Below are 22,015 nucleotides of genomic sequence, written 5' to 3'. Positions count from 1 at the left end.
AACCTCTGGACTATGTGAAAGAATTTATTTGTTGAAGCCATTTCCATTTCAACCAACTGAAAGCATCCTTCTATACCAACACCCATTCCCACTTGTCTTGAACCTGCCTTCACACCATTATCTTCTCCCACAATGCCATCCTCTCTTTTCTCCCTTCTATCCCCACTCCTTGTCTCCTAGTCAGATCCTACCCCTCCTTCAAAGTCTAGTTCACTGCCTCCCTCATAAAGGCTCTGCCCCAATTTGTCTCTTCTTCAGAATTCAGTTTCACTTGCTTTCTGAAGCACTGGTCTGTTTTCATCATATCCTACCTCCTACTGCTTTGTCTCCTAAGTGCCTTGTCATGTGCAAGTACATGGCACCTGCAATAGGGTTCCATGTACCAGGATATCGGGAACTATTTGATATAGATGGTGATTCCACTGGTCCATGGAGATGAGGGATTCGGTGTAGCACCAGTTGCTGCCACTGTTAGCAACTGCCATTCCCAGGTCACAGGTGTTCCTTGGCTATGACCACCACATCAAACCCTGCCTTAATTACAACTCTAATTCTGCCTTGGCCTAAAATTAGACACCTTTATGACATCTATGAGACAGAAACTCCAAGAGCAAAAAGAGGTAGGTTACCAGGTTAATGCTCGGCCACCTGTACAGAACAGGACTTGATGGCACTGAAGCAGGTCTATGCAGTGAGTAGGAAATGGAGTTGCCAGACCATCATTAGCACCCTTCTCGGCATTTGCTCTCTTCAGAAACTGGATACACCAACAGAGTTGTGCTGGTGGCAGGAAGCTGAGAGTGAAGAGATTACTCTGGCTCCTAAGAAGGCTGTTTGAGGATGTGAGCTTCAGAATCAGACCACCTGGTGCTCGCTGCAGCAGCAGCATATACTAAAAATAGAATCAGACCACCTGGATTTGACTCTTCATAGAGTCTGCTGTCTACTTATAATCTTAGGTAAGTTATTTGACTTTTCTGACTCTCAGTTTCCTCATCTGTAAAATGGGGGTACTAATTATACTCATTTTCTGACATGAGAAATAAATAAGATCATGTATGTAAGACACTTAGCATCATGCCTGGTATACAGTAAGCACTCAATAAATAGTAGTTCTTGTTAGTGATCCAACCTCTCTGTGGCTCTGTGCTGGCCTCCCTCCTCCCTGTGGATGTGGGAGGAGGGGGGTGGCCGGCACTTCCCTGTTCGTAGGTGGGGCAGTGAGTGAATAGTAAAGGGAGGAAACTGGAATCTCAATGCAGCTAGGGAGAGCCGTCTTTGCCCTGGCTTTCTGCCTGCCCAGCAGCTGTTGTTTAGCATCTGAATGTAAAACTGACCCATATCCTCCTCAGCACAACCCTTTCTCGCACCACCTTCAAGAGCCACCACCCTCACAGGGAGTCACAGGCAAAGCAGGGATGTTCTGTGGTTGATATTAACTCCTTGCATTTACCCAGCACTTTACAGTTTAGAAAGCCCTTTCCCATCATTTCTCTCATTTGGCCCTCGTACCATCCTTGTGCCACAGCCAGGGATCACCCCTGTTGGCCCCATTTTACCCATTAGGAATCAGAGCAATTGTGTGACTTGCCAAAGACTGCAGAGTCAGGAAGTTACAGAGCCAGGACTCAGAGATATTCTGACTCTTAGTCATCTGCCCGCCTCCTTCATGACCCATATGCCCTGTACATGGAATAAGGTTTTCCAAAGAAAAGCATAATTCATATGTTCTACATGTAAGATTATTCAGCCAAATGTCAAATAGTGAAAAACTTTTCACCTCTCTCTCCAGGATCCTTTGCTTAATGTTCAAGTATGTATATGATTCCCAAGAAAAAGAGACCACAGGTCTGCTTTCAATTTGTTATGCAGAAAGTATTTACTATAAGGGATGCCTGGGTGGCTCAGTGGTTGAGCATCTGCCTTTGGCTCAGGACATGATCCCAGGGTCCTGGGATGGAGCCCTGCATTGGCCTCCCCGCAGGGTGCCTGCTTCTCCCTCTGTCTATGTCTCTGCCTCTCTGTGTCTCTCATGAATAAATAAAACCTTAAAAAAAAAAGTATATACTGTCATGCCTGAACCCTAAGCAAGCAGGAACCAAATCCTATTTCACTTGAGTGTTTACCCAAAGCTCTACTTTTGTTAATGCAAAAAAGGTTCCCATATTTGCCTATCTATTGTGATTCTTTGCTTTCCCTTCTTATTCAAGGAAGGAACCTGAAGTGCTTATGGAAATTGCAAGAAGAGGACAAAATCAGTTGGAAAGATTTAGAGATCTGGGGTCAAAACAGTGTGAAATCACTGCCCAAAGGGAAGGATTCTAAGCACTTGTCTGAAACAGAGAATCTTAGTGTAAATCACATTAAGCAAGCAACTCCCGTGTGGGACAGCTGATTCTGGTGCAGAAGTCTTGTTGTAAAAGTGGCAAGGAACTGAAAACATGGCCAAGAATGGATAGACCAGCCTTAGTCTCTGAGCCATCCATACCCACCACGGTAAGTGACATAAAGAGCCTGGACTTCAGGATCTTACAGACCTGATGTAGAATCCTACTCTTGAAATTTACCAGTTCTGTGACCTTAAGTAACTTCCCTAGCCTCTCTGAACTTTGGTTTCATCTGTAAAATGGGAGAGTGGTACCAACCTTCCTGAGGGGGGGAGGGGGACGGGGTGGGGGGCGGAGGATTAAGTTATCCAAGTTAAGTGAAGTACCTGGCACATACTGGGTGATTGATAAATGGTAGGTATGACTTCTTATTTTAAGCAATTCACAGGAATTATACCATGGCAGTGTTTTCTAAACAGTATCTTTACAGATAATACCATTTAATGATAATCAGAAAAATGGCAAAAATCCATTGGTTGTCCTCAATCCCTCTCTGGCCTCCATCAGGTGCAGCCAGTTACTCAGGAACCTCAATTATTTACAGACGTAAGATCCTGCGTCTCCATGTGACGAGATCACTTTAGGGTTTAACATCAGATCTACGCTGTTCTAAGTCATTCATTCCTGTAGCACATTTATTTGATGTCATCAGTCTGATGTCATCCCACTTCTGCCGTTAACTATTTGTTTCATGCAAGTACTAATTGGAACTAATTGACAAGTCCCAATTTCTTCATCGGCAAAGAAGTTTGGACATAGAGTATATTTTCTACAGTCTCTACCCATTAATTCCTTAAAGCTGTGATTCTGGAATCTAGAAAGAATCCTGCCTTCACTGCTTGGTGAATAGGTAGCAGGAACTAGAAAAATTTTTTAAAAAATTAAAAAACCTATCTCATCTTTACCAAGCTCACCAACTAAACAAATTGCTCTGTGTGTGTGTGTGTGTAAAGATCTGACATTTATGTTTTCGTTTTATTTTGGGACCTTAAACTACAGACTCCTACGAAGCTATCACAGTTCACTAGTCAGTATATAGGTCTTTCCATTATTGAGCTTAATAGTTAAAAAAATCATAAAGCAATAATAACACACCTTCCCATTTATATTATTTTTCCACAAAAAGCAACTATGTTTTGATTTCATAATAACTTGCTGAACTAAATTGTATTCCCATATTAAGATAAGAACTGGAGGCTTAGATGAGACATTTAACTCCCCTAAAGTCATAGAGCAAATACATGCTAGAACCATGTGGCCTTCGGTCTCCTCACCCTGTGCTTCCTCTCTACCCCATCATCTTAAATAGCAAATCATTTCCAACTGTTCAGCACATACATGGGGTTGTGCCCGCCTCTAGCTGCCTGACTGGTTGCTTCCACCAAAGTCTGACAGAACAGAAAGCAGAACCAGCAGCCACCCCACCCCACGATCAGGGCCTTGCACCCCTGCGTGTAATGTGATGATCGGGATCTCTACTGAGAGACCAACACAAAACGTGAAGTCATCGGAAGGCACAAAACAGCAATTAATAATTCTCTATGTTGATGTTTTCCCCCTTCTTCTACAATGTTATAGCTTTACAAATGCTACTGTAGATTTTCCTTTAGGGCAGCTTCAATGATGTGACCCATTTCCTTGTGTGAGAAAGGCTCAAAAATATTGGAACTCACTACTTGCCTCAAAGAAGAAAATATTTTGTTTGGCACAATGTTGATTGTTGATCTACAAGTTCAACCTGACTGTTCTACTTAGAATAAGCACAGATGAGTTTAGATGCACAAATTCAGGATCAGGGGCCCCTGCGTGGCTCAGTGGTTTAGCATCTGCCTTTGGCTCAAGTCATGATCCCGGGGTCCTGGGATCAAGTTCTGCATGGAACTCCTCGCAGGGAGCCTGCTTCTCCCTCTACCTATGTCTCTACTTCTTCCTGTGTGTCTCTCATGAATAAATAAATAATATCTTTTAAAAATTCAGGATCTAAAGTCTTCTGGTCAAATCCTAAAGAAATTGGCCCTCTTAAAAGTGAAAATTCTAACCAAAATGAAAAACACCTTGCACAGAGGCAATACCATATGTTTTTAGAGATGATGCCAGAGCCATGATGAGGGTTTTCAGAGTCATGCAATGGCAGCTCTTTCTACCCATGATCTGCCATACTTCTAATTAATTTTTTCCCATTGTTTGGTCTTTTTACCCAGGGTAGCAAGTTTCTCAGGTCATGAGGGGGTGTGTGTTGGTATCTAATGTTTTTTGTTGGAGAATGTGGGGCTCGAGCAAACTGGGCCAGATGCTTCTGGCACATGTGAGCCTTCCTTCCCCTCATCCTCTCCCTCACAAGCCAAGCCCCAGAAGCCTTACAAAGAGGGGCTTGAGGCATGGCTGTAGGAGAGGCAAGAGTACCGAGGAGCAGTCTGGTATCTGCCCCTTCCAAGACCAGACCCAGGCTCACTTGAAGTAATCACACCCTCTGGCCATGTCTACTGCCAAGATCTATATATGTGGAATCTATTGGAAGATTTCATTGAGCTAATAAAAGCTTTATAAGTGTATTCAGTAAAATGAGCTTTTAACAATGTGGGAAATTGCTTAAGCCATAATGGTAAATGAAGAAACAAAACAAAAGGAATATGTAAGTAAAAAATATTCTTAGACAATAAAATTTGAAGAAAATACACAAAATATTAACACTACTAGGCTGGAAATACTGTGGACTACTGCTGTATCCTGCCCAGTATACATTCTCCCTCTAGGAAATTATCCCCTATGTTTGCCCTGTTGAACCACTTTCCCCTTTTTCTCAGACAAGTGTCTTGGGTAAGTTGTAGGGGTGGGACCCAGTGGATTAAAGCTAGTCATCTCATCCATTCCACCATGGTCTGTGCATGGACATTTAGCCAAATTTGAGCCGATGAGACATGAGGAAATGTTTGCTAGAATTTGAAGGAAAGGCAGATTTCACTCTTCTCCTATTGAAATGGCATGTGATGCTAAGTTTCAAACTGCAGCAGTCATTTTGTCAGAGTGAAAGCATGGTAATGACTCCGGTGACCACTGAGTAGAGCCCAAAGCTCCAGCCATACTGTCAACTCTGAGTAAAGAGATAGAGAGAAGCCAGGTTCTTGGTGGCATCATTTGAGCCCTTGGACCAAAGCTTGCCTGGAGCCTCTGGACTTCTCAGAAGTGGTATTGGGTTATTTTGTTGCTTGCAGTATAAGAAGCCCTGGTTGATACAGAAATTGATAATGACTGTATTTTAAATTATAAAAGTAACTTTTTACTCTGTAATTTATGAGTAGCTTTTCCCATAGTATTTAAGAGCAGTCTCAGGATTCAAATCCCAGAGTCCCTATTTAGTAGCAATGAGACCTTGGGATAGTAGCTTTACCACTCTGAGATTCCGTTCCCCCCATTTAAGAGGAGGATAATAATACTCATTGCACAGAATTGTTGTGAGAATTGATAATTAAGATATAAAACACTTAGAAAAGTGTCCAGCCTGTGGTAAACACTAGTGTTTGTTATCACCCTAATTTTCACACAGTAATCCCCAGAGGCAGCAGTGTGACAGAGCATTGTGGATAGAAAAGATTTTTCTTCCAATCCTCTCTGTCCCATTACATTTTTGACAAAGCTCAAAATAATGAAAATCATTAGAAGGTATTTGTGAAACATGGTGAAGTGATAATGTGGCATCGTGAAAGAGCATGATTTTTTAGAATGATAAAGACTTGGGCCCCAGTCCCCATAAACAAATTTCCAGCTGTGTGACCTTGAGTGGTTGTTTAAACTTTCAGAGCTTTGGCTTCCCCATATATAAAATGGGAATGACAACACTTCCCACACTGGTTCATTGCAAAGATTAATATAGTGAGTGCCCAATCTTGTCACACAGCTGGCACTCAAGGTAGGGTGGCCTAATGACTAGTTATTTAGGCATTGGATGTTTGTCTCTGATCAGTTAGAGAAAACAGCATGACTTAATCATACTTGCAAGAAAAATCACTTTATCTTCTTTTTAAAATCAAAATCACAGCCTACATTATTTAGAACAGTTTTCTGGGGATCCCTGGGTGGCGCAGCGGTTTGGCGCCTGCCTTTGGCCCAGGGCGCAATCCTGGAGTCCCGGGATCGAATCCTACGTCAGGCTCCCGGTGCATGGAGCCTGCTTCTCCCTCTGCCTGTGTCTCTGCCCCTCTCTCTCTCTCTCTCTCTCTCTCTCTGTGTATGTGTGTGTGTGTGTGACTATCGTAAATAAATAAAAATTAAAAAAAAAAAGAACAGTTTTCTGTATATAAGGTTGGATCATTTAGTCCATTGGTAGCTAGATGCTAGAGATGTAAAGATATACTGGGTTTCCTTTCTCCCTACCTCCTACCGTTACAGGTAAACATATGAGAGGAATTGTCCATTCTTTCATTTCCTGTTCTGCTTTCATGCATGCAGAAAAAGGTAGTGTATGATGTGTGGCGGCACATTGGGATATTGGCCACCCTCTCTCGCACAGATCCACAAGCAGAACCAGAGCTGGACACAAAAAGTGCAGTGCCACACAGCTTTTTTAGTTGTTCCCTTTATTTACCACAATCAAGAGTGTGTGCTGCCCTGAATGTCCCTGGAAATTTACTACATGACCTCTGAGGCTCAGTTCCCAAGCCAGTCAGCCCTTGGGAAAAAGCCTTGTTTTAAATTCTGGCCCCGGGTACTTGAAAGTGAATTTTCATCGGGTTGATCTCTCCCCTCTTCTCATTCCCTCCATAGCAAAAATCACATTTAGGACAGCAGATACTCTTTATTCTAACTTGGGGCTTCTTACCTCTGACTGTCTTGGCAGATGTGAGAGGAGAGAGCACAGGTTTGGAAGAGCTAAAAAGTTTCTTCTGGTATGACAAGTATTTTAGTGAAGTTCATTCCAAATTAAGTTTTTTCTCTTTGCGCTTCCCCTTTACTAACTTTCCCCCATTTCTTTAGAAAAATTATCACAGCAATAGTCAGGAATAAAGGTATAAAACTCTTGGCCTTCAAATTCAAAAGACTTGGTCAGGTATAAGAAGGACTTGGGAAGAGTGTTTGCTGGCCAGTTTTTTTGCCCCTCCTGCAAACATCAGCCTCCCACCCACACCCACCTCCAGGCCAGAGAAAGCCTTCCCAAGCTGGGGAGAGCAGAAGTAGATAAATGAGTGTAAGCAAAAGAAGTAGAAGTAGTGAAGAAGAAAAAAAAAGAAAGGATCCTCTACCATGCCCTTTACCTTGAGGTTAGCTCTACGGTGGGGAAGGATGATGGAGGCTCATGATGATGTTGGGGATCTGTTACCATGTGAAATCTTGGGAAGCAATAGCCTCTCAGTGTTTCCTAGCACACAATGCTCTGACAGTAGTAAGTTAAAGATGGCCACATGGAGTGCCGTGAGTAGGAAAAGCTTAACACAGCCCCTCTGAATCTCTAGCAGCCCCAGAGAGGCACAGGTGAAGTGCTGAATGGCCCCTAGACCCCAAGAAGGGCACAGAATTTAGCTGACAAAGAGCCCACGTGGTCTTATTGTCATAACAGTGAGTCATAAAAGTGAGAAGTGGCATGGAATGTGCACATCATGAGTCCAGGTGGGTCAAGAACATCTCCACAGGTAACCTAATGTGGCAGCCGTGACACCCAGGAACCACAGTGGGCTGTTGGTCATCTCAGCAGATGCCAGTCCATGTCAAGACTGAGGACAGAAGCCCTTTCCTACTGCGCCCGGAAGTTAGCTCTCTGGAGAAAAGAAAATAGAGGAGGTCATCTGGAATCATTTGCATTCTTTTGTTGTGTGTTTCTCATGGCCTAGAGCAGGGAGAAATCAGATATATTTCTGGGAGAAGGAAATAACTCCTAAGACGAATATTGAAAGACAGTAATCAAGATAGGCGAAGAAAGTGAAGGAGGCAATGATAGGCCAAGGGAATAGTGTAAAGCTGTCTTTTCTTGGCATGGAAGTAGGAAACAGTATATTGGAAGCTAGCCCAGGAACCATTAGCAAATTGGTAATATGACAGCCTGGAGTTGGAGGTTATGATGAAGATATGGTTGGAGAAGTAAGTAGAGGTCAGGACTTTTGGAGGACTTTGATGACACACAAAAGTGGCTTACATGACATAAAAGGCATTGAAAGGGTTGGATTTCCAACATTGTGTATGATGGATCTGAGGGTTTAATTCTGGTTGTTTATTCCTAACAAAACTTAGTGATTTCAAATAACATTTTTTTACATGTTACAGTTTTGGAGGTCAGGAGTTTGGGCAGGGCTCAGCTAGGCAATTCTTCTGCTGTATGTGCACTGGTTGGCACCCCAGTAGTATTCATCTGTCAGTTGATCTGGTATGGATGTTATAAGATGGTTTTACACTCATGCCTGGTGACTGGGCAGCCGAGTCACTGTTCCTCTCTGTGTCATCTCAACCCTTTCCATATGGTCTAACAAGAGTGTTGGACTTATTCATGGTGGCTCAGGACTTCCAGAGACCAAGGTGAAAACTTCTCTTAAATGTTAGGCATAGAGTCACTTTCTGTACCATATGGATCAGTGCCATACTCAAGCTTAGCTAAATTCACCAGGAAGGGAAATAAACTTCACCCCTCCCCAGAGAAGTATCAAAGAATTTGTGGCCATCTTTAACCCACCACAGAGTGAGAGGATGTGAGATTGGAGGGAGAGAGAAGTTCAGAACTCTTATAACCCCTAGTTCCTTAAGTATTCTTGCACAAGCACTTGCAAATATTCTCTTAACACCTTTCTCATGGCACTATGACGTGGCCATACTTGTCTGGCTATCTCATTACACTTTGAGATTTTCAAGATTTTTAAAATTTTTTTCCTATTTATTCATAAGAGACAGAGAGAGAGAGAGAAGCAGAGACATAGGCAGAGGGAGGAGCAGGCTCCCTTCAGGGAGCCTGATGTGGGACTCGATCTCAGGACCCCAGGATCACACCCTGAGCCCAAGGCAGACACTGAACTGCTGAGCCACCCAGGCATCCCTGAGATTCTCAAGATCAACACATGTCTAATTCAGATCCATATCTAAGGGCCTGGCACATAGTGGATGTTCAGTAATTGTTTATGGAATAAATGAACTGAATAAATTGGAACAATTGGGGTCCCCTTAATTCCCGGTTCTTTGGAACACCACAGCAAGTTCCTATTTGATATAATTCCCTTTCCCAGATCTAGATCTTCTTATTGACTTAAGAAATGCTGGATTTGAATGTGTACAAATAACAGTCTGCATGAACATATATGTAAATAGCTTTTGACTTTTGCCCGCCGTGTTAGTTCTCTATTGCTGCAGAACAAGTTACTACAAACTTAGCATCTTAAAATGACACACATTTATTATCTCATAGTTTCTGTGGGTCAAGAGTCTGAGCACAGGTTGACTGGGTTCTCCGCTTTGGGGTCTCACAGAACTACAGTCATTTTGTTGGCTGAGGATGTTGTCTAATCCGAGGCTTGACTTGGGCAGGATCTGCTTTTGTTGGCAGAATTCAGTTCCTTGAGTTGTAAGACTGAAGGCTTCAGTTTCTAACCAGCTGTTCACCAGAGGCTAACATTAGATCTCTCCATATGCCAGCTCTCAGTATGGCAGGTTGCTTCATCAAAGCCAGCAAGGAAGAGAGTCTCCTCACCAGACAAGCATTACAATTTCATATAACTTAGAGGCTACAACATGGCAATTTGATTTTTCAAAGCCACAACAGACACTAGCAAGATGGGCACCGTAATCTTTCATCACATAGTCCTCTGCATCTCTTCTATCATGAAGAGAAAACCACACAAAGAACAAGGAGAAGCAAGAGGTCAAAGAATTTACACTAAAAGTCTATCATGCCCACTTAGAGCAAAATAATGATTCTCATAATTTGAAATATGAGCTAGATTAGCTTCATTCCGAGTTTCATTTGACTCTGACACTAAATTCCCTTTATTATTTGTTGATCCTGGAAAATGATCAAACCCTAAAATTCTACAGAAAAATCAGAAAGGACCATTTTCAAGAAATTTCAGCTGTCTGAAGAAGTATCTTCACTTAACGTTTGCCTTTTCAGTAGGTACCGCCAGCTTCCCTTAAGGAGATAGACTCACATTTGCCTAAGCCAGTATTTAATACAATTAGTACCAAATCTTTATCCAAATTCTAGGCAAAAGGCTGGGAATTCTTGGCCATACAAGCCCACAAAATAAAATATATTTTTTAAAACATTCATGTTGGTACTTTCTTATTTATCTGGTAAGTATCAGACTTGGAGCCAAGGAATCTATTTTGTAACTAAACAGTATTCTTGCATATGAAGGTCAACAAAAGAAAAACTTTTGCTTCTCTCAAGAGTTGTGTCAGAGTTAACAAAAGCAAATTATGGTAAAAATCATCAAGATGATATTCTGAAGCTAGTCTAGGCTGTTGCAAAGTTAGTGTCCCAATACCTGACTTCCTTATCCTATGCATGTGTCTGGGAATAAGATGCCACCTCATTGCTGCTCACACTTCTACACTGGCCTTTCCTGCTCCCTGTGAATGAGGGAATTCAAGATCATTGACAAGCCCAGGGCCATTTGACAGGGTTTCCCAGAGGTCTAGAGTAACAAGAAGCTAGATGCCCTCTGCTTCAACAAAGTCAATTTGCATCTGTGTTTAATTTTTATATAGAGCAGTATTCATTTTATATAGAGCAGAACACTCTACTATAGTTATCCATTACAATGCAATAAAATAAGCAAATACTAATAACAAGAAAAAGTTTCTGTTAAATTCTCATTTTTAAAACGATAGCCATAAAACTATGATGTTAGAAGTCACAATAGGGGTCACCAGTGGCTTTCCAATAACTAGAAGGAAGCAAGAGGGGCCTTTGGGGGGTATTACTCTTTTTCTTGATCTAGATGCTGATTATATGGCTTTGTTCAGTTTGTGATAAACTTTCAAGCTGTGCTCTTACAGTATGCCCAGATATAATGTAAGATTTTTGAAATAGAGTCACATTGTTGCCTAGTTTTGTTGCTATGAAATGAATTTGTCATGTTTTTGAGTTTTTAAATTAGGTACAACTTGATTTAAGTTCATACTTCATCCCAAACTTATTAAGCAGGTTATAATGTGGCTGAAACTGCTTCATTTTGAAATTTATTTTGAATTACTTTTCATTCTGCTTGGTGAATTAGATGCTATTAGGTTACAAAGATTTTAACACATACAGAAAAGCCGTCCCCAACTCACCATTGATTAAATATTTAATTTTAAAAATTTTCTTAAGGTATTTTAGGCTAATAATGAAAAATATAAAACTAGGGGACTGAAATTGTTAAGAGTAGGACCAAGAATGCAGAAGGAGGAAACCTTTAAAAGAGTAAGGCAATGGGAAAAGAAGGGTATACAGTTTCCTCCTAAATTGGAGAAAAGTTAAGATTGCACACAAATGAGGATGGTACTGATTTTTTTCCAGAGAATAATGAAACAAGGTTCTGTACTAGGAATAGAATGTTGGGTTAGGGCTAGTAGTTCAAGGACAAGGGAAATGGGAAATAGCATTGATAAGGTAAATGTGGCTGAAAGTCAAGGGAATTGAGGATACTAGTGAGAGTGTGGTTTAAAAAGTCAATAAAAGGGTTCCCACAGTTTAGGGAGATAAGCAAAGGTAGGAAATAACTGATAAACTTTGAGAACAAAGACTGGAGGTCATGCTGAGGACAAACTGTAGACTCAATAGGAGTGAGCCAGTAAGAGGGTACAAGAGTAGGTGGGGGTGGGTAGAGAGAAACTTACAATAGAAAAATTTGCAGGTGTTGTAATTTCATCTGATGACTGGATTCAAGGAGTGACTACATCTGTGGGTTTTGATATAGATGAAAAAGAGATGATTGGAAAAGAGAACGATGAGAAACTGGGAGGTCAGGGTTCTAAGTGAGTCATTATCATGGATGCTAGAATCATTGGGCTGGGACGGGACATGCAGATAGTTCCAAGGCTGACACAGAGTTTCAGAAGCATGTTGGGCACAGGCAAGGAAGTAAATGGCTATCTTGGTCACAGCCAACTATATGAAAATACAAGCAGGCAAAATTTGTCTTTGGCATATATTACCTTTGTTGTGTAGCATTTTTTTTCTAGTTTTGTTCACCTACTCTCGACTAACCTCATTTTCCTCATGTTGCTCTCACTGTACACTTCCTCTGCTTTTGACATATATGAAATCCCAAATGATCCTAAGGCATACATGGAAAGTTCTTGATGGCTATGTCACTTTTTCCACTTATTGTTGCATTTTGACAGAGTTTTCTCCTGACAAATCCTTAACCAAAAAGTGGTCATTTCAGGGCCAATACCCTAAAGAGGTGTCTGCAAAGTCATGGAATTCCAGCCTGGGAAGGGAAGGAGGCTCTTCCTGTTTTGAAAAATCTTTCTCCAATATTGATCTATTCTTTTAGCCCAGGACTTCAACCATCCCCATAAAATGTGAGTTTCTGAGACTGTGAGTTAGGGCTGGTTTAGGCCAATACAGAGATACCCACCAAAGGACTGACTCAGCCTTTTGCTCTCTTGACCAGTGCGCAAGGCAGACTAGTGTGCTATGAGATATTGATTCCTTCCATCTTTATTCCCTGTACCAGTGAAATATCATCATTTTCAATATATGCTTCAACGCAAAAGGTTTGGGAAGCACCGACACAGCAGACATTCAAAAGCTGTTGGCATATATTGAGCACCTACTGTATACAAACACTTCATGTCTGGTATATAACTTACTTAACCTTTGCAGCAATCCTATTAGGTAGGTACCATTATTCTGATTTTGCAGATAAAGAAACTGAGATAACTTGCCAACCAACTGTCACAGACACAGGAAATGGCAGCAACAGGATGTCAACCCAGGTGATTTGGAACCAGAAAGTACACTTAACCACTATCCATTGGCTCTAAATAAATGTTTGCTAGCTCTAAATAAACATTTTAATTTAAATTTTTTCTACGTTTGTTTTCAGCACCCCTATAAATGGCAGGACTAGGATACAATTCCATCATACCCTGTAGGTTAGCTGTAGCCTGACAGGGAGGAGCGAGAGCTGAACACAGTGGAGCTTTGCGTCTCTCACAGCATCGTCGCCGCGTTTGCTTGGGAGTCCCTTAGCCCTGGATCTGCTTTTCCGTGTCTCTTCAAAATTATCTGATCAACAACTAAGAGACTGTAATTTGTCCTGTGTTTTATTCTCTCTGCATCTGAATCCTCAATATAATGAGAAACTTTGTAATTTTTCATTTAGGGGTATAATGTGTTCCAAGTCTGTTAAACCCTTGTTGCCCTCCTACGGCCTGGCCTGGCCTGCGGTTATTCCACAAAAGGCGTTTCTTGACACGCGCACACGCACACGGCTTATCGTACAAATTTCTCCATGCCCTCGTGGGGGAGTAAAAAAAAAAAAAAAAAAAAAAAAAAAAATCACGGCGAGCCTGAAGGTCCATTTCTCAGGCGGGGGAGGCATGTAACGAAATTAGTTTTGCTAGGTATTTTTTTTATCACAGCTTGAGAGGTACAAACCGCAAGGAAGAACTAGTTTCTTGGCAGGTCACGCCAGCTCTGGGGGGTTCACCGATCAGTCGCAAACTTGGAAATACATATCGTGGCAAGGTTCGTTTATGGAAGACTCGCACCGAGGCCGCCGCCGCCACGGTCTGCGGTCACCTCGTGTCGAGTCACGACCATCGAGTCCTTCACTTTCCCTGAGAAACTCCCACGCCTGCCCTGTCCCCAGGGGAGCCGGCGGTCCCTCGGGGAAGGCCGCGAGGGCAGGCCCGGGGCACCGCAGCGAGACCGGACGGCGGCGGGCGTAGGAAGCACCGGGCTTCAGTTCACGAGCCTGTTATTCCACGGAAAAATGGAACATTCCGCTCCTTCCGCCCGCAGAGGAGAGGCGGGGGGAACCCTTCGATCTGGTCTAGGAAAGGCGACGCGGGCGCAGCCGCCGGAATCCCGGACGCCAGGAGCCGCGTTACGGGAATCGCAGCTACCCGGAGTCCCGCCCCTTCGCCGTCGGGCGGCCTCCCGACCAATGCCCGGGCGCGCCGGGTCTCGCCGGAGCCAATCAGCATACAGCCCCTAAATCCGGAGGCGGGGCGCGGCGAGGGCGCTGCGAGGCGGGGTCAGGGGGCGCAGCGCCCCGCGGTGGGAGGAGGGCCGCGTGCCGCGTCTGCGGGAAGGAACCGGGAGCGAGCCGGAGCCGGAGCCGGAGCTCAGAGCTGAGAGGCCGGCGGAGCCGCGAGGGGAACGCCCGGGCGCAGCTGAGCTGGAGGCCGCGACTGTGCGGCCGACCGGCCCGGCCTGGCGCCGGGGGAGTCCTGCGTTGTACGGATGCGGTTGAGTGAAGCGCCGAGGCCTGAGGTGAGGAGGTGCCGCGACCGAGTGAAGGGCCGCGTAGCGCGAGGACGAGGGCTAGGTCGGGGCGTTCGGGCCTGGGGGCCGGGCCGTCCAGGGGGCCGCCCTGCCCCGGGAGAGGGGCGCCCCAGCGCCGCGCGTCCCCAGCTTGCTAGTTCCAGCCTGGAAACCCCCGCATTCCTCCTTCCATTCCGTGTTCACAGAGCCCGGAATCTGATTCCCACAACTTTGTCACCTATATTTCTCCGGTACACGCGCGCGCGCGCGCGCACACACACACACACACACCCTTCTTAGGCCCACGCCCCCCAGTCCCCCCTTTTCGCTCCTTTCCGTCTCCGCTTCAATTCCGCCGGCCCCGCACTTGACTCTTCACTTTCTACCTGGAAGTTAGCAGCTCCTCAGCAAAGCCATCTTTCCATCCTGAAATCATTATGTCTCAACCCTGTTGAAAGTTCACCTTAATTAAAACATTTTCAACTAACAGCCTCTTCTTTCTTCTTTTTCTCTCTCACATGTATCGGTCCTTAAAGAATCCCACCTTAACGCTGTATCTGAAAAGTACCAAATCCATCTTTAAAACTTCACCCCTCCCCCAAGCTTAAAGGTTATTCCAAGCGGCAAGGTTCTGTTTTTCAGTAGATGAACAGCATTTTATTCATAACTCCAAATGAAAAAAATATCAGGTTAGAAATAAGACTTGCCACTTGGAGGTTGTTGGGGTTTTGTCGTGTTCCCCCCCCCCTTCAGAACACCCATTTCGGCTTAATTTGTGTAGTCATGGGCATTTCAGCAGTTGCACTAAGTTTAAAATAATTAGTGATTAGAATGCCAGGGTGACTCTTCTAAAAGATTGGAGTCTTTGGTTAAGTCGGAGCTGTAAACAAACCCTTTAGACCGTGTGACTGCCAGCTTCAAGTTGGAACAACTCTTAATTTGAAATTCCTGACTCAGATCATCCTAGGAGCTGTTCGCCATTATCTTAATTTCTTAAATTCATGGTAATTCCCATTTTGAAGTATTTTTGAACTGTAAATGGAACTCTACGTTTATATAGCCAACTGGATACTAAGTTAAATCCTGTTTTCCAGTTATTTCGTTTGGGGGATAGTTTTTGAACACTTGTTTTTAATTACAAGTGGAGGAAGAAAGTTACAGGATGGAGAAAGTGTGAGAATAGGGGAGTAAGTTTCATGGTGGAATTTTCCCCTCTTTTCAAGTCTGTATAATTGACAGTGCTACAACATGTTTAGTTTTCTCATAGGTAATTTGGAATATTCTAAATACTGCGGACATATTTTCTTATGTAATGAAAAATGTGCACAGTGTTCTCATTTTTATTTACGACTTGCAGTGTTTTCAGTTTATTTATAGGTTTTCCCAAGGGCATTTGCACTGCAGTTAAATGTTAGGGTGAATGTCGATCATTATATACCTTTGAAGTAAAATGTCTCAGTATCCACTTTACAGAGAAGGAAACTGAGGCTCAGGGTCCTTTTGAAATGTAGATCTGTGTAATTCCAACCCTTGTACTCTCACTTGGTCATTCTGTTATACTGACACACTTCTCATGGAGGACCCACTACTACAGTTTAGTTTGGCCAATTATGGACTCCCCATAACTGATCTGCAGGGAGGGCTTTTTTCCTCCACAGAAGCTATTTTAGAGCTTCTCATTTTAACAGGAGTCAGGACTCCCTGGCTCTAATATATTTGCAGCTTGGCTCCTAGAGAAGTGTGGAATGTTCTCACAGTCTTCTCCATTTCTTTGATTGCAAAGGCTGTATGATCAGATTTGAAGTTTCTACTTTGTTATTTTACATAATAAATAGTAACCACTTACTGCTGGCTACAGGAATTCACAAATATGCATGAGATATTGTTAGGACATGTATAGAGTTTATAGAAATTGGGCTGACAAATGTATGAAAAATTACAAGGATGCAAGGCAGCTTTAATTAAGTGTAGAATGGTGCAGGAACTGCTATAGATATCTAAATTAGGAGTGATAAAAAATAATAAATTAGGAGTGATTATTTTAGAGTTGGAATAATCAAAGGATTGAGCAGAGGTCAGACCTGAAACCTTTGTGAGACCTGGATAAAGAGAAAAAGGAAAGAAGCCCATTCCAAATAGAGGTCTATGTAGAAGGAGTCAGGAAAAAAAAAAAGTATATTAATTACAATAGCCAGTACAAAAATAATGCTTATTTGTGCCAGTCACTGTTCTGAGCACTTTGCCTGTATTAATTCTTTTAATCCTCATAACCTTAGGAGGTAAATGTTACCATCTTCCTTTTACAAAGAAGGAAACCAAAGCAAAGAGAGGTTAATTTGTCTAGTGCCACGCTGAATAAGGGGTAGATCTAGAATTCATACATAGATAGCCTGGCTTCAGAATCTGAGCTTTTAACTGTGATGCTTATATTCCCTCTTCACATAGTATATTTGAAAGGCAGTGACTAAAATAATATGGCCATACCAGGAGGTCTTTTAAAACCCACTCTTTTTTTTTTAATATTTTTTTTCTTTATTTATTTATGATAGTCACACAGAGAAAGAGAGAGAGGCAGAGACACAGGCAGAGGGAGAAGCAGGCTCCATGCACCGGGAGCCTGACGTGGGATTCGATCCCGGATCTCCAGGATCGCGCCCTGGGCCAAAGGCAGGCGCCAAACCGCTGTGCTACCCAGGGATCCCCTAAAACCCACTCTTAATTGCCCTCGTCATGCCTCAAAGTATCTTGGATTCTGAGGATATCAAGACATAGAAACAGTTACATTACAGGGCTTGAACTCCTATTATGGAATTGTACGCAAGTGCATTGGGAGCAAAGATGTTTGTGGGAATAGGGGGGATTTCCGTAGGAGACATGATGTTTCATCTGAGTTACACACGGGGCAAAGCAGAGTCTGGGGAAAGACATTGTAGAGTTAGGGGATGGCATATGTAGAAGTACAAACTGTTAAATAACAAAATGTGTTAGAGAAAGTCTGGTAGTTTGCTGTGTCTTGAGCTTGGTCTGTGGGAGTGAGCTTAGTCTGTAGGAGTAGGAAATGATAAAAAGTAGACCAAAATATGAATGGCGTGATGAGGTCAAAGAAAAATGAAAGCTTAAATATTTGCTTTGCATTTGGGAAACTACATTAATAATTTCAACAGATTGTTCGCTATTCTCTTTAGATGTACAGTGGTGGGGTAGCTTGAGGGAAGAGTTTGAGTAGAGAGCTTTTTAGAGTCGTCTTTAGTATTTGTTTGTTTGTTGTAAGTAATCTCTACACCCAACGTGGGGCTTGAACTCAAAACTCTTAGATCAAGAGTTACTTGCTTTACCAGCTGAGCCAGCCAGGCTCCTCTAGAATAGATTTTAAATACTGGAAAAGATAGGTTGGACAGGCACATGAAGCCAAATTTTTAGGTTCTTAAATAGCTAAAATATTTGGCATTGTTACTGCCCCTTGGAAAAACTTTTGAGCTTAAGAGTGACAAGTTTAAGGTAGTGTTTTAGGTATATTCATTCACCTATAATGTCAGAATGATTTGGGGGACGGAAAGAGACTGGAAGCAGGAAGGCAGATAAGTATTAAGATGATCAGTGCCTAAATCACATTTGTCATGGTAGAGGGTAGAAAAGAAGAGACAAATGGGAAAGACAGCATAAAAGAAGATTGGATAAGCTAGAATTTAATGGATCCCATTGACTTTAGCAATTCAAAAAAGGTGGTCTTAGATGGGGGAAAGATAAGTACTGTGACTTTTTTTAGAAGCACATGCAGTTACATATATATATACATGTGTGTATTGTTTTTAGACCTTTCTATTTGAGTTAGAGGCAGAATATCCAAGACAATGATACGTAACTGGAATCAAAAGAAAGGTCCCAACCAGAGTTCTTGAAATTATTTTGTTTGAAATAGTGATAGTTCAAGTCATATGTCTTCAAAGAAGTTGTTATTTTTTAAAAAAATTTTAAAGTTTTTAAAAAATAGTAGGTTCCAAATACTCAGGTACATTCATAGCCGAGAGGTAAAACCTAGCAGAGAATTCCGTGAAGAAGACAATAAAGTAGGTAAAAGAATTCAACCACATAGAAACCAGAAGAGAAAATTCAAGAAGCAAACATAGTCAGCAATGTTTAAGAAACATTTGTGATATTGTTACAATGGCTACAGTCTCTTTTTCTCTGTTTAGTATAGCTCAGTGAGATTTAATGAGATACTAGTTAGCTAATGGATCATGACTAAGAGAGCTCTATGTGTTGAAATGTGGCTGTAGCATAGATTATTATTTTAAAGCTGTCTGTATACATATCCAGAGCCGGAGTTTTATTCCTTTCAGCACAATAAATCTGTTGCCCTCTTAAAATTCAGATGTTCTGCCTCCAGACTTTTTTTTTCTCTTTATTCAAACTAATTAGTTTCATCCTGTGCTCTGAGGCATTTGTATTGGTTGTCTGCGCAACCTGTATTTGTTTGTATGTTCTGTTGTATGTATGCCCTCACCTCCATTCCCTAACACAAAGTAAACTCATCAGAGCTGTGTTTCAGAGAGCACAGCTCTGGTTTATACACTGGCATGTGCTGGGATTTTGCCATTGATAATCTTCATTTGGCATTTAGAGTCAAAGATAACATATAGCTCAGGTGTATGCTATTTTTCTCTCTTTAGAAAAAATCTTTATGTGTATTTTCATTTCTGGGCCTTCCTGGGCCCTTTGGGAATTGGGCTATTCTCCAAGCCTCTGTAGCATTCTGTGCAAATTCTACCTTTCTGAACTTTGAACATCTTAAGAGCAAGATGTGTTTATTTGGCTCCAACTGTATTTGTTATATTTTATTTAAGCTGTACTGAGAATGTGGCTGGTCATCAAAAATACTCCTTAAACCTTTTTCATAGGTCTAAAACAGTTGGTCATAATATGTAGGGGGACTTATCTAACTCTAAGGTCATAAACCTAACTGTATTTTCTTCTAATACTCTTAATCTGAAGATCCTTAATCTGGAGTATATTTAGCTGTAATGAAATAGAGCTCTTCAACTTTGTGGAGCCAGTTGTCCCAGTATTGTTTATTAAATGCTGCTTTATTTCCCCGGTGATATGAAGTGCTTTTTTTTTTTTTTTTTAATCAGATGATTAAATTCTTAAGTATATATGGATCTCTTTCTGGATTTTTGGTTTTATACCATTGATCGAATTATTCACATGCAATGTCATGTTTTAATTACTATAATGTTGTAGTACATCTTCATAGATGATAGGGCAAGTATTCTCTTTATTCCTTTTGAAAATTGGCTTTTGGCTATTATCTAATATTTTATATGAAATTTTAAATTGGTTTGTAAAGTTGTATAATAAACCACTTTGCAATTTGGATTAAAATTATATTGCATTACTATATTAATTTGTGAAGAACCATTGTCTCTATGTATAGTTTGTTTTTCATTCCATGGCATTTAAGTCTTAAATGATGAGCTATTTAGTAAGGGTTTATAGTTTTCTGTATAAAGTTATTACATAGTTCTGATTAGATTTTTTCTTAGCTATTACAGTTTTTGATGCTATTATGAATAGAATTTTTTCTTTTACATTTCTAATTGATTATTCCTGGTATATAGGAGAGCTCTATATTTTGATGGTCTTTTGCTTAAATCTAATGTTAAATTTTCAGTAGTTGTAGTAGTCTGTCATTTTTTTTTGTTTTCATAGATAATATCATCTACAAGTTTTTCTTTTTCCATTTTTATATTACTTGTTCTATTTTTGCTTAAGCCCTCTGGAACAGTGTTGAATAAGTGATAACTCCAAGCACCTTGTTTGAATTATGACTTGAATAGGAATGTTTCTAATTTTTATTTTTGAATATGACATTTACTCTAGGTTTCTGATAAAGGACTGTGGCAGCAACAGCGAGAGCTGTGTTGGTAACAACAGGTTACCATGTATTGTGTACATAATATGAGCCAGGTAGATTCCAAGTGCTTTATGTTTATTGACTTATTTAATCTTCACACAAGTCCTAGGTAATAAGTGGGTAGGTGGTGCTGTTTTGCTCATTTTATAGATAAGGAAAATGAAAGTGAGGGATATCAAATAACTTGGCTAACATGTTTTACAAAAAAATTAAGGAGTCTGGATTTGAACATAGGCAGTCTGATTTCATAATCCATGCTCTTCTTTGTTGTACTTCATCAAGATAAGGACGGTCTCTTTCAGTCTTAGTTTTCTGACACTTTGTTGTTATTTTTTAATTTGAATTGAATAGTTGTTGAATATTATCATTATCAGATGATTCTCAAGCATCTATTGGAATGATTGTATAGTTCTCTTATCTTAATAAATAGAGTGGGTAATATTTAATATTGTTATCTTTTTGCTTACTGGACCATACTTATATTTTTAGGCTAAATACTTGTTAGAATTTACGGGCTTTTTGTTGTTGTTTTCATGTATTTTGCTAAAATTAATTTGCAAATGCTTTAATTAGGATTATTCACACCAGTATGCATAACAGTTTGACAATGGTTTTTATTATGTACTCCTTGTTTGATTTGGTATCCAAATGACTATGCAACTTGCACTTAGGGCCAAAATGAGATAATAAGGATAGGATTTACTCTCCTGCCTGAAACAACCATAAAGCAAACACATGAGACAATATAATCAAGATACTTCACACTGGATAATGAAAGGCACTAGTCTTGATAGGTGGGAAACAAGTAAGATGAAACATATGATTGCACTAGCCTACTTTGAAAAAGTTTCCAGGCCATGACACAGGTAGTGGGAATCCAGGGTAAGCTCCGTAGATTCTCTTTGACCTGTGGAGATGGCTGGCAATATCAAAAGAGCTAGAGTTCACAGAACAGAATACTAGAGGACTCTTGAAAGCTTCAAAGGTCCCATTAAACTATTCAGCTGAATACTGACCAGTGCATGCATATAAAGAAATTACTATAGGTCAGGGAAAGAACCTTCTGGAGGGGTAAAGATAACAGTACTTGGTGGTTGCATAGGGTCAGGAAAGGTACTTGTCCTCACCAGCCAGGGTGGGAACTGTTTGACTCATGGGACACTGATAGAGATACAGAAGAATCCTGCCTCAGTAGTAAGGAATAAATAAATCACCCTAGAATAAGCACTGCTCCAACCTCACCCAGTGTATCTTTTTTTTTTTTTTTTGAGTTTTAATTTTAATTCTAGTTAGTTAACATACAGTATGATATTAATTTCA

The 22,015-nt window shown here is 41.2% G+C and overlaps 1 protein-coding gene and 1 long non-coding RNA gene across 6 annotated transcripts in view; both read left to right on the top strand.

Moving 5' to 3' along the window:
- The window catches only part of LOC112935221 (uncharacterized), a 28,824-nt gene extending 15,086 nt beyond the window's left edge, over positions 1-13,738 (top strand). Inside the window, exons 3-5 of one of the 2 annotated variants that reach the window (XR_003238134.2) lie at positions 755-959; positions 2,211-2,496; positions 13,397-13,738. This is a non-coding gene — a long non-coding RNA (uncharacterized lncRNA). Of the gene's footprint in view, positions 1-754; positions 960-2,210; positions 2,497-13,212; positions 13,375-13,396 lie in introns of those variants that run through there. The other variant, XR_012000014.1, reaches the window with a different exon arrangement.
- Positions 13,739-14,537: 799 nt separating this feature from the next.
- IL6ST (interleukin 6 cytokine family signal transducer) overlaps positions 14,538-22,015 on the top strand; it is a 52,214-nt gene continuing 44,736 nt past the window's right edge. For 2 of the 4 annotated variants that reach the window (XM_072749949.1, XM_026018840.2), the window contains exon 1: positions 14,554-14,790. The gene's annotated coding sequence lies outside the window, so the exon portion shown is untranslated. Of the gene's footprint in view, positions 14,791-22,015 lie in introns of all 4 variants that reach the window. The other 2 variants (XM_026018833.2, XM_072749948.1) reach the window with 2 other exon arrangements.

Source organism: Vulpes vulpes, chromosome 2, assembly GCF_048418805.1.
Source record: "Vulpes vulpes isolate BD-2025 chromosome 2, VulVul3, whole genome shotgun sequence".
Taxonomy (NCBI): Eukaryota; Metazoa; Chordata; class Mammalia; order Carnivora; family Canidae; genus Vulpes; species Vulpes vulpes.
Note: the sequence above shows the minus strand (reverse complement) of the source record. Positions and strands in the feature narration are given on the sequence as shown.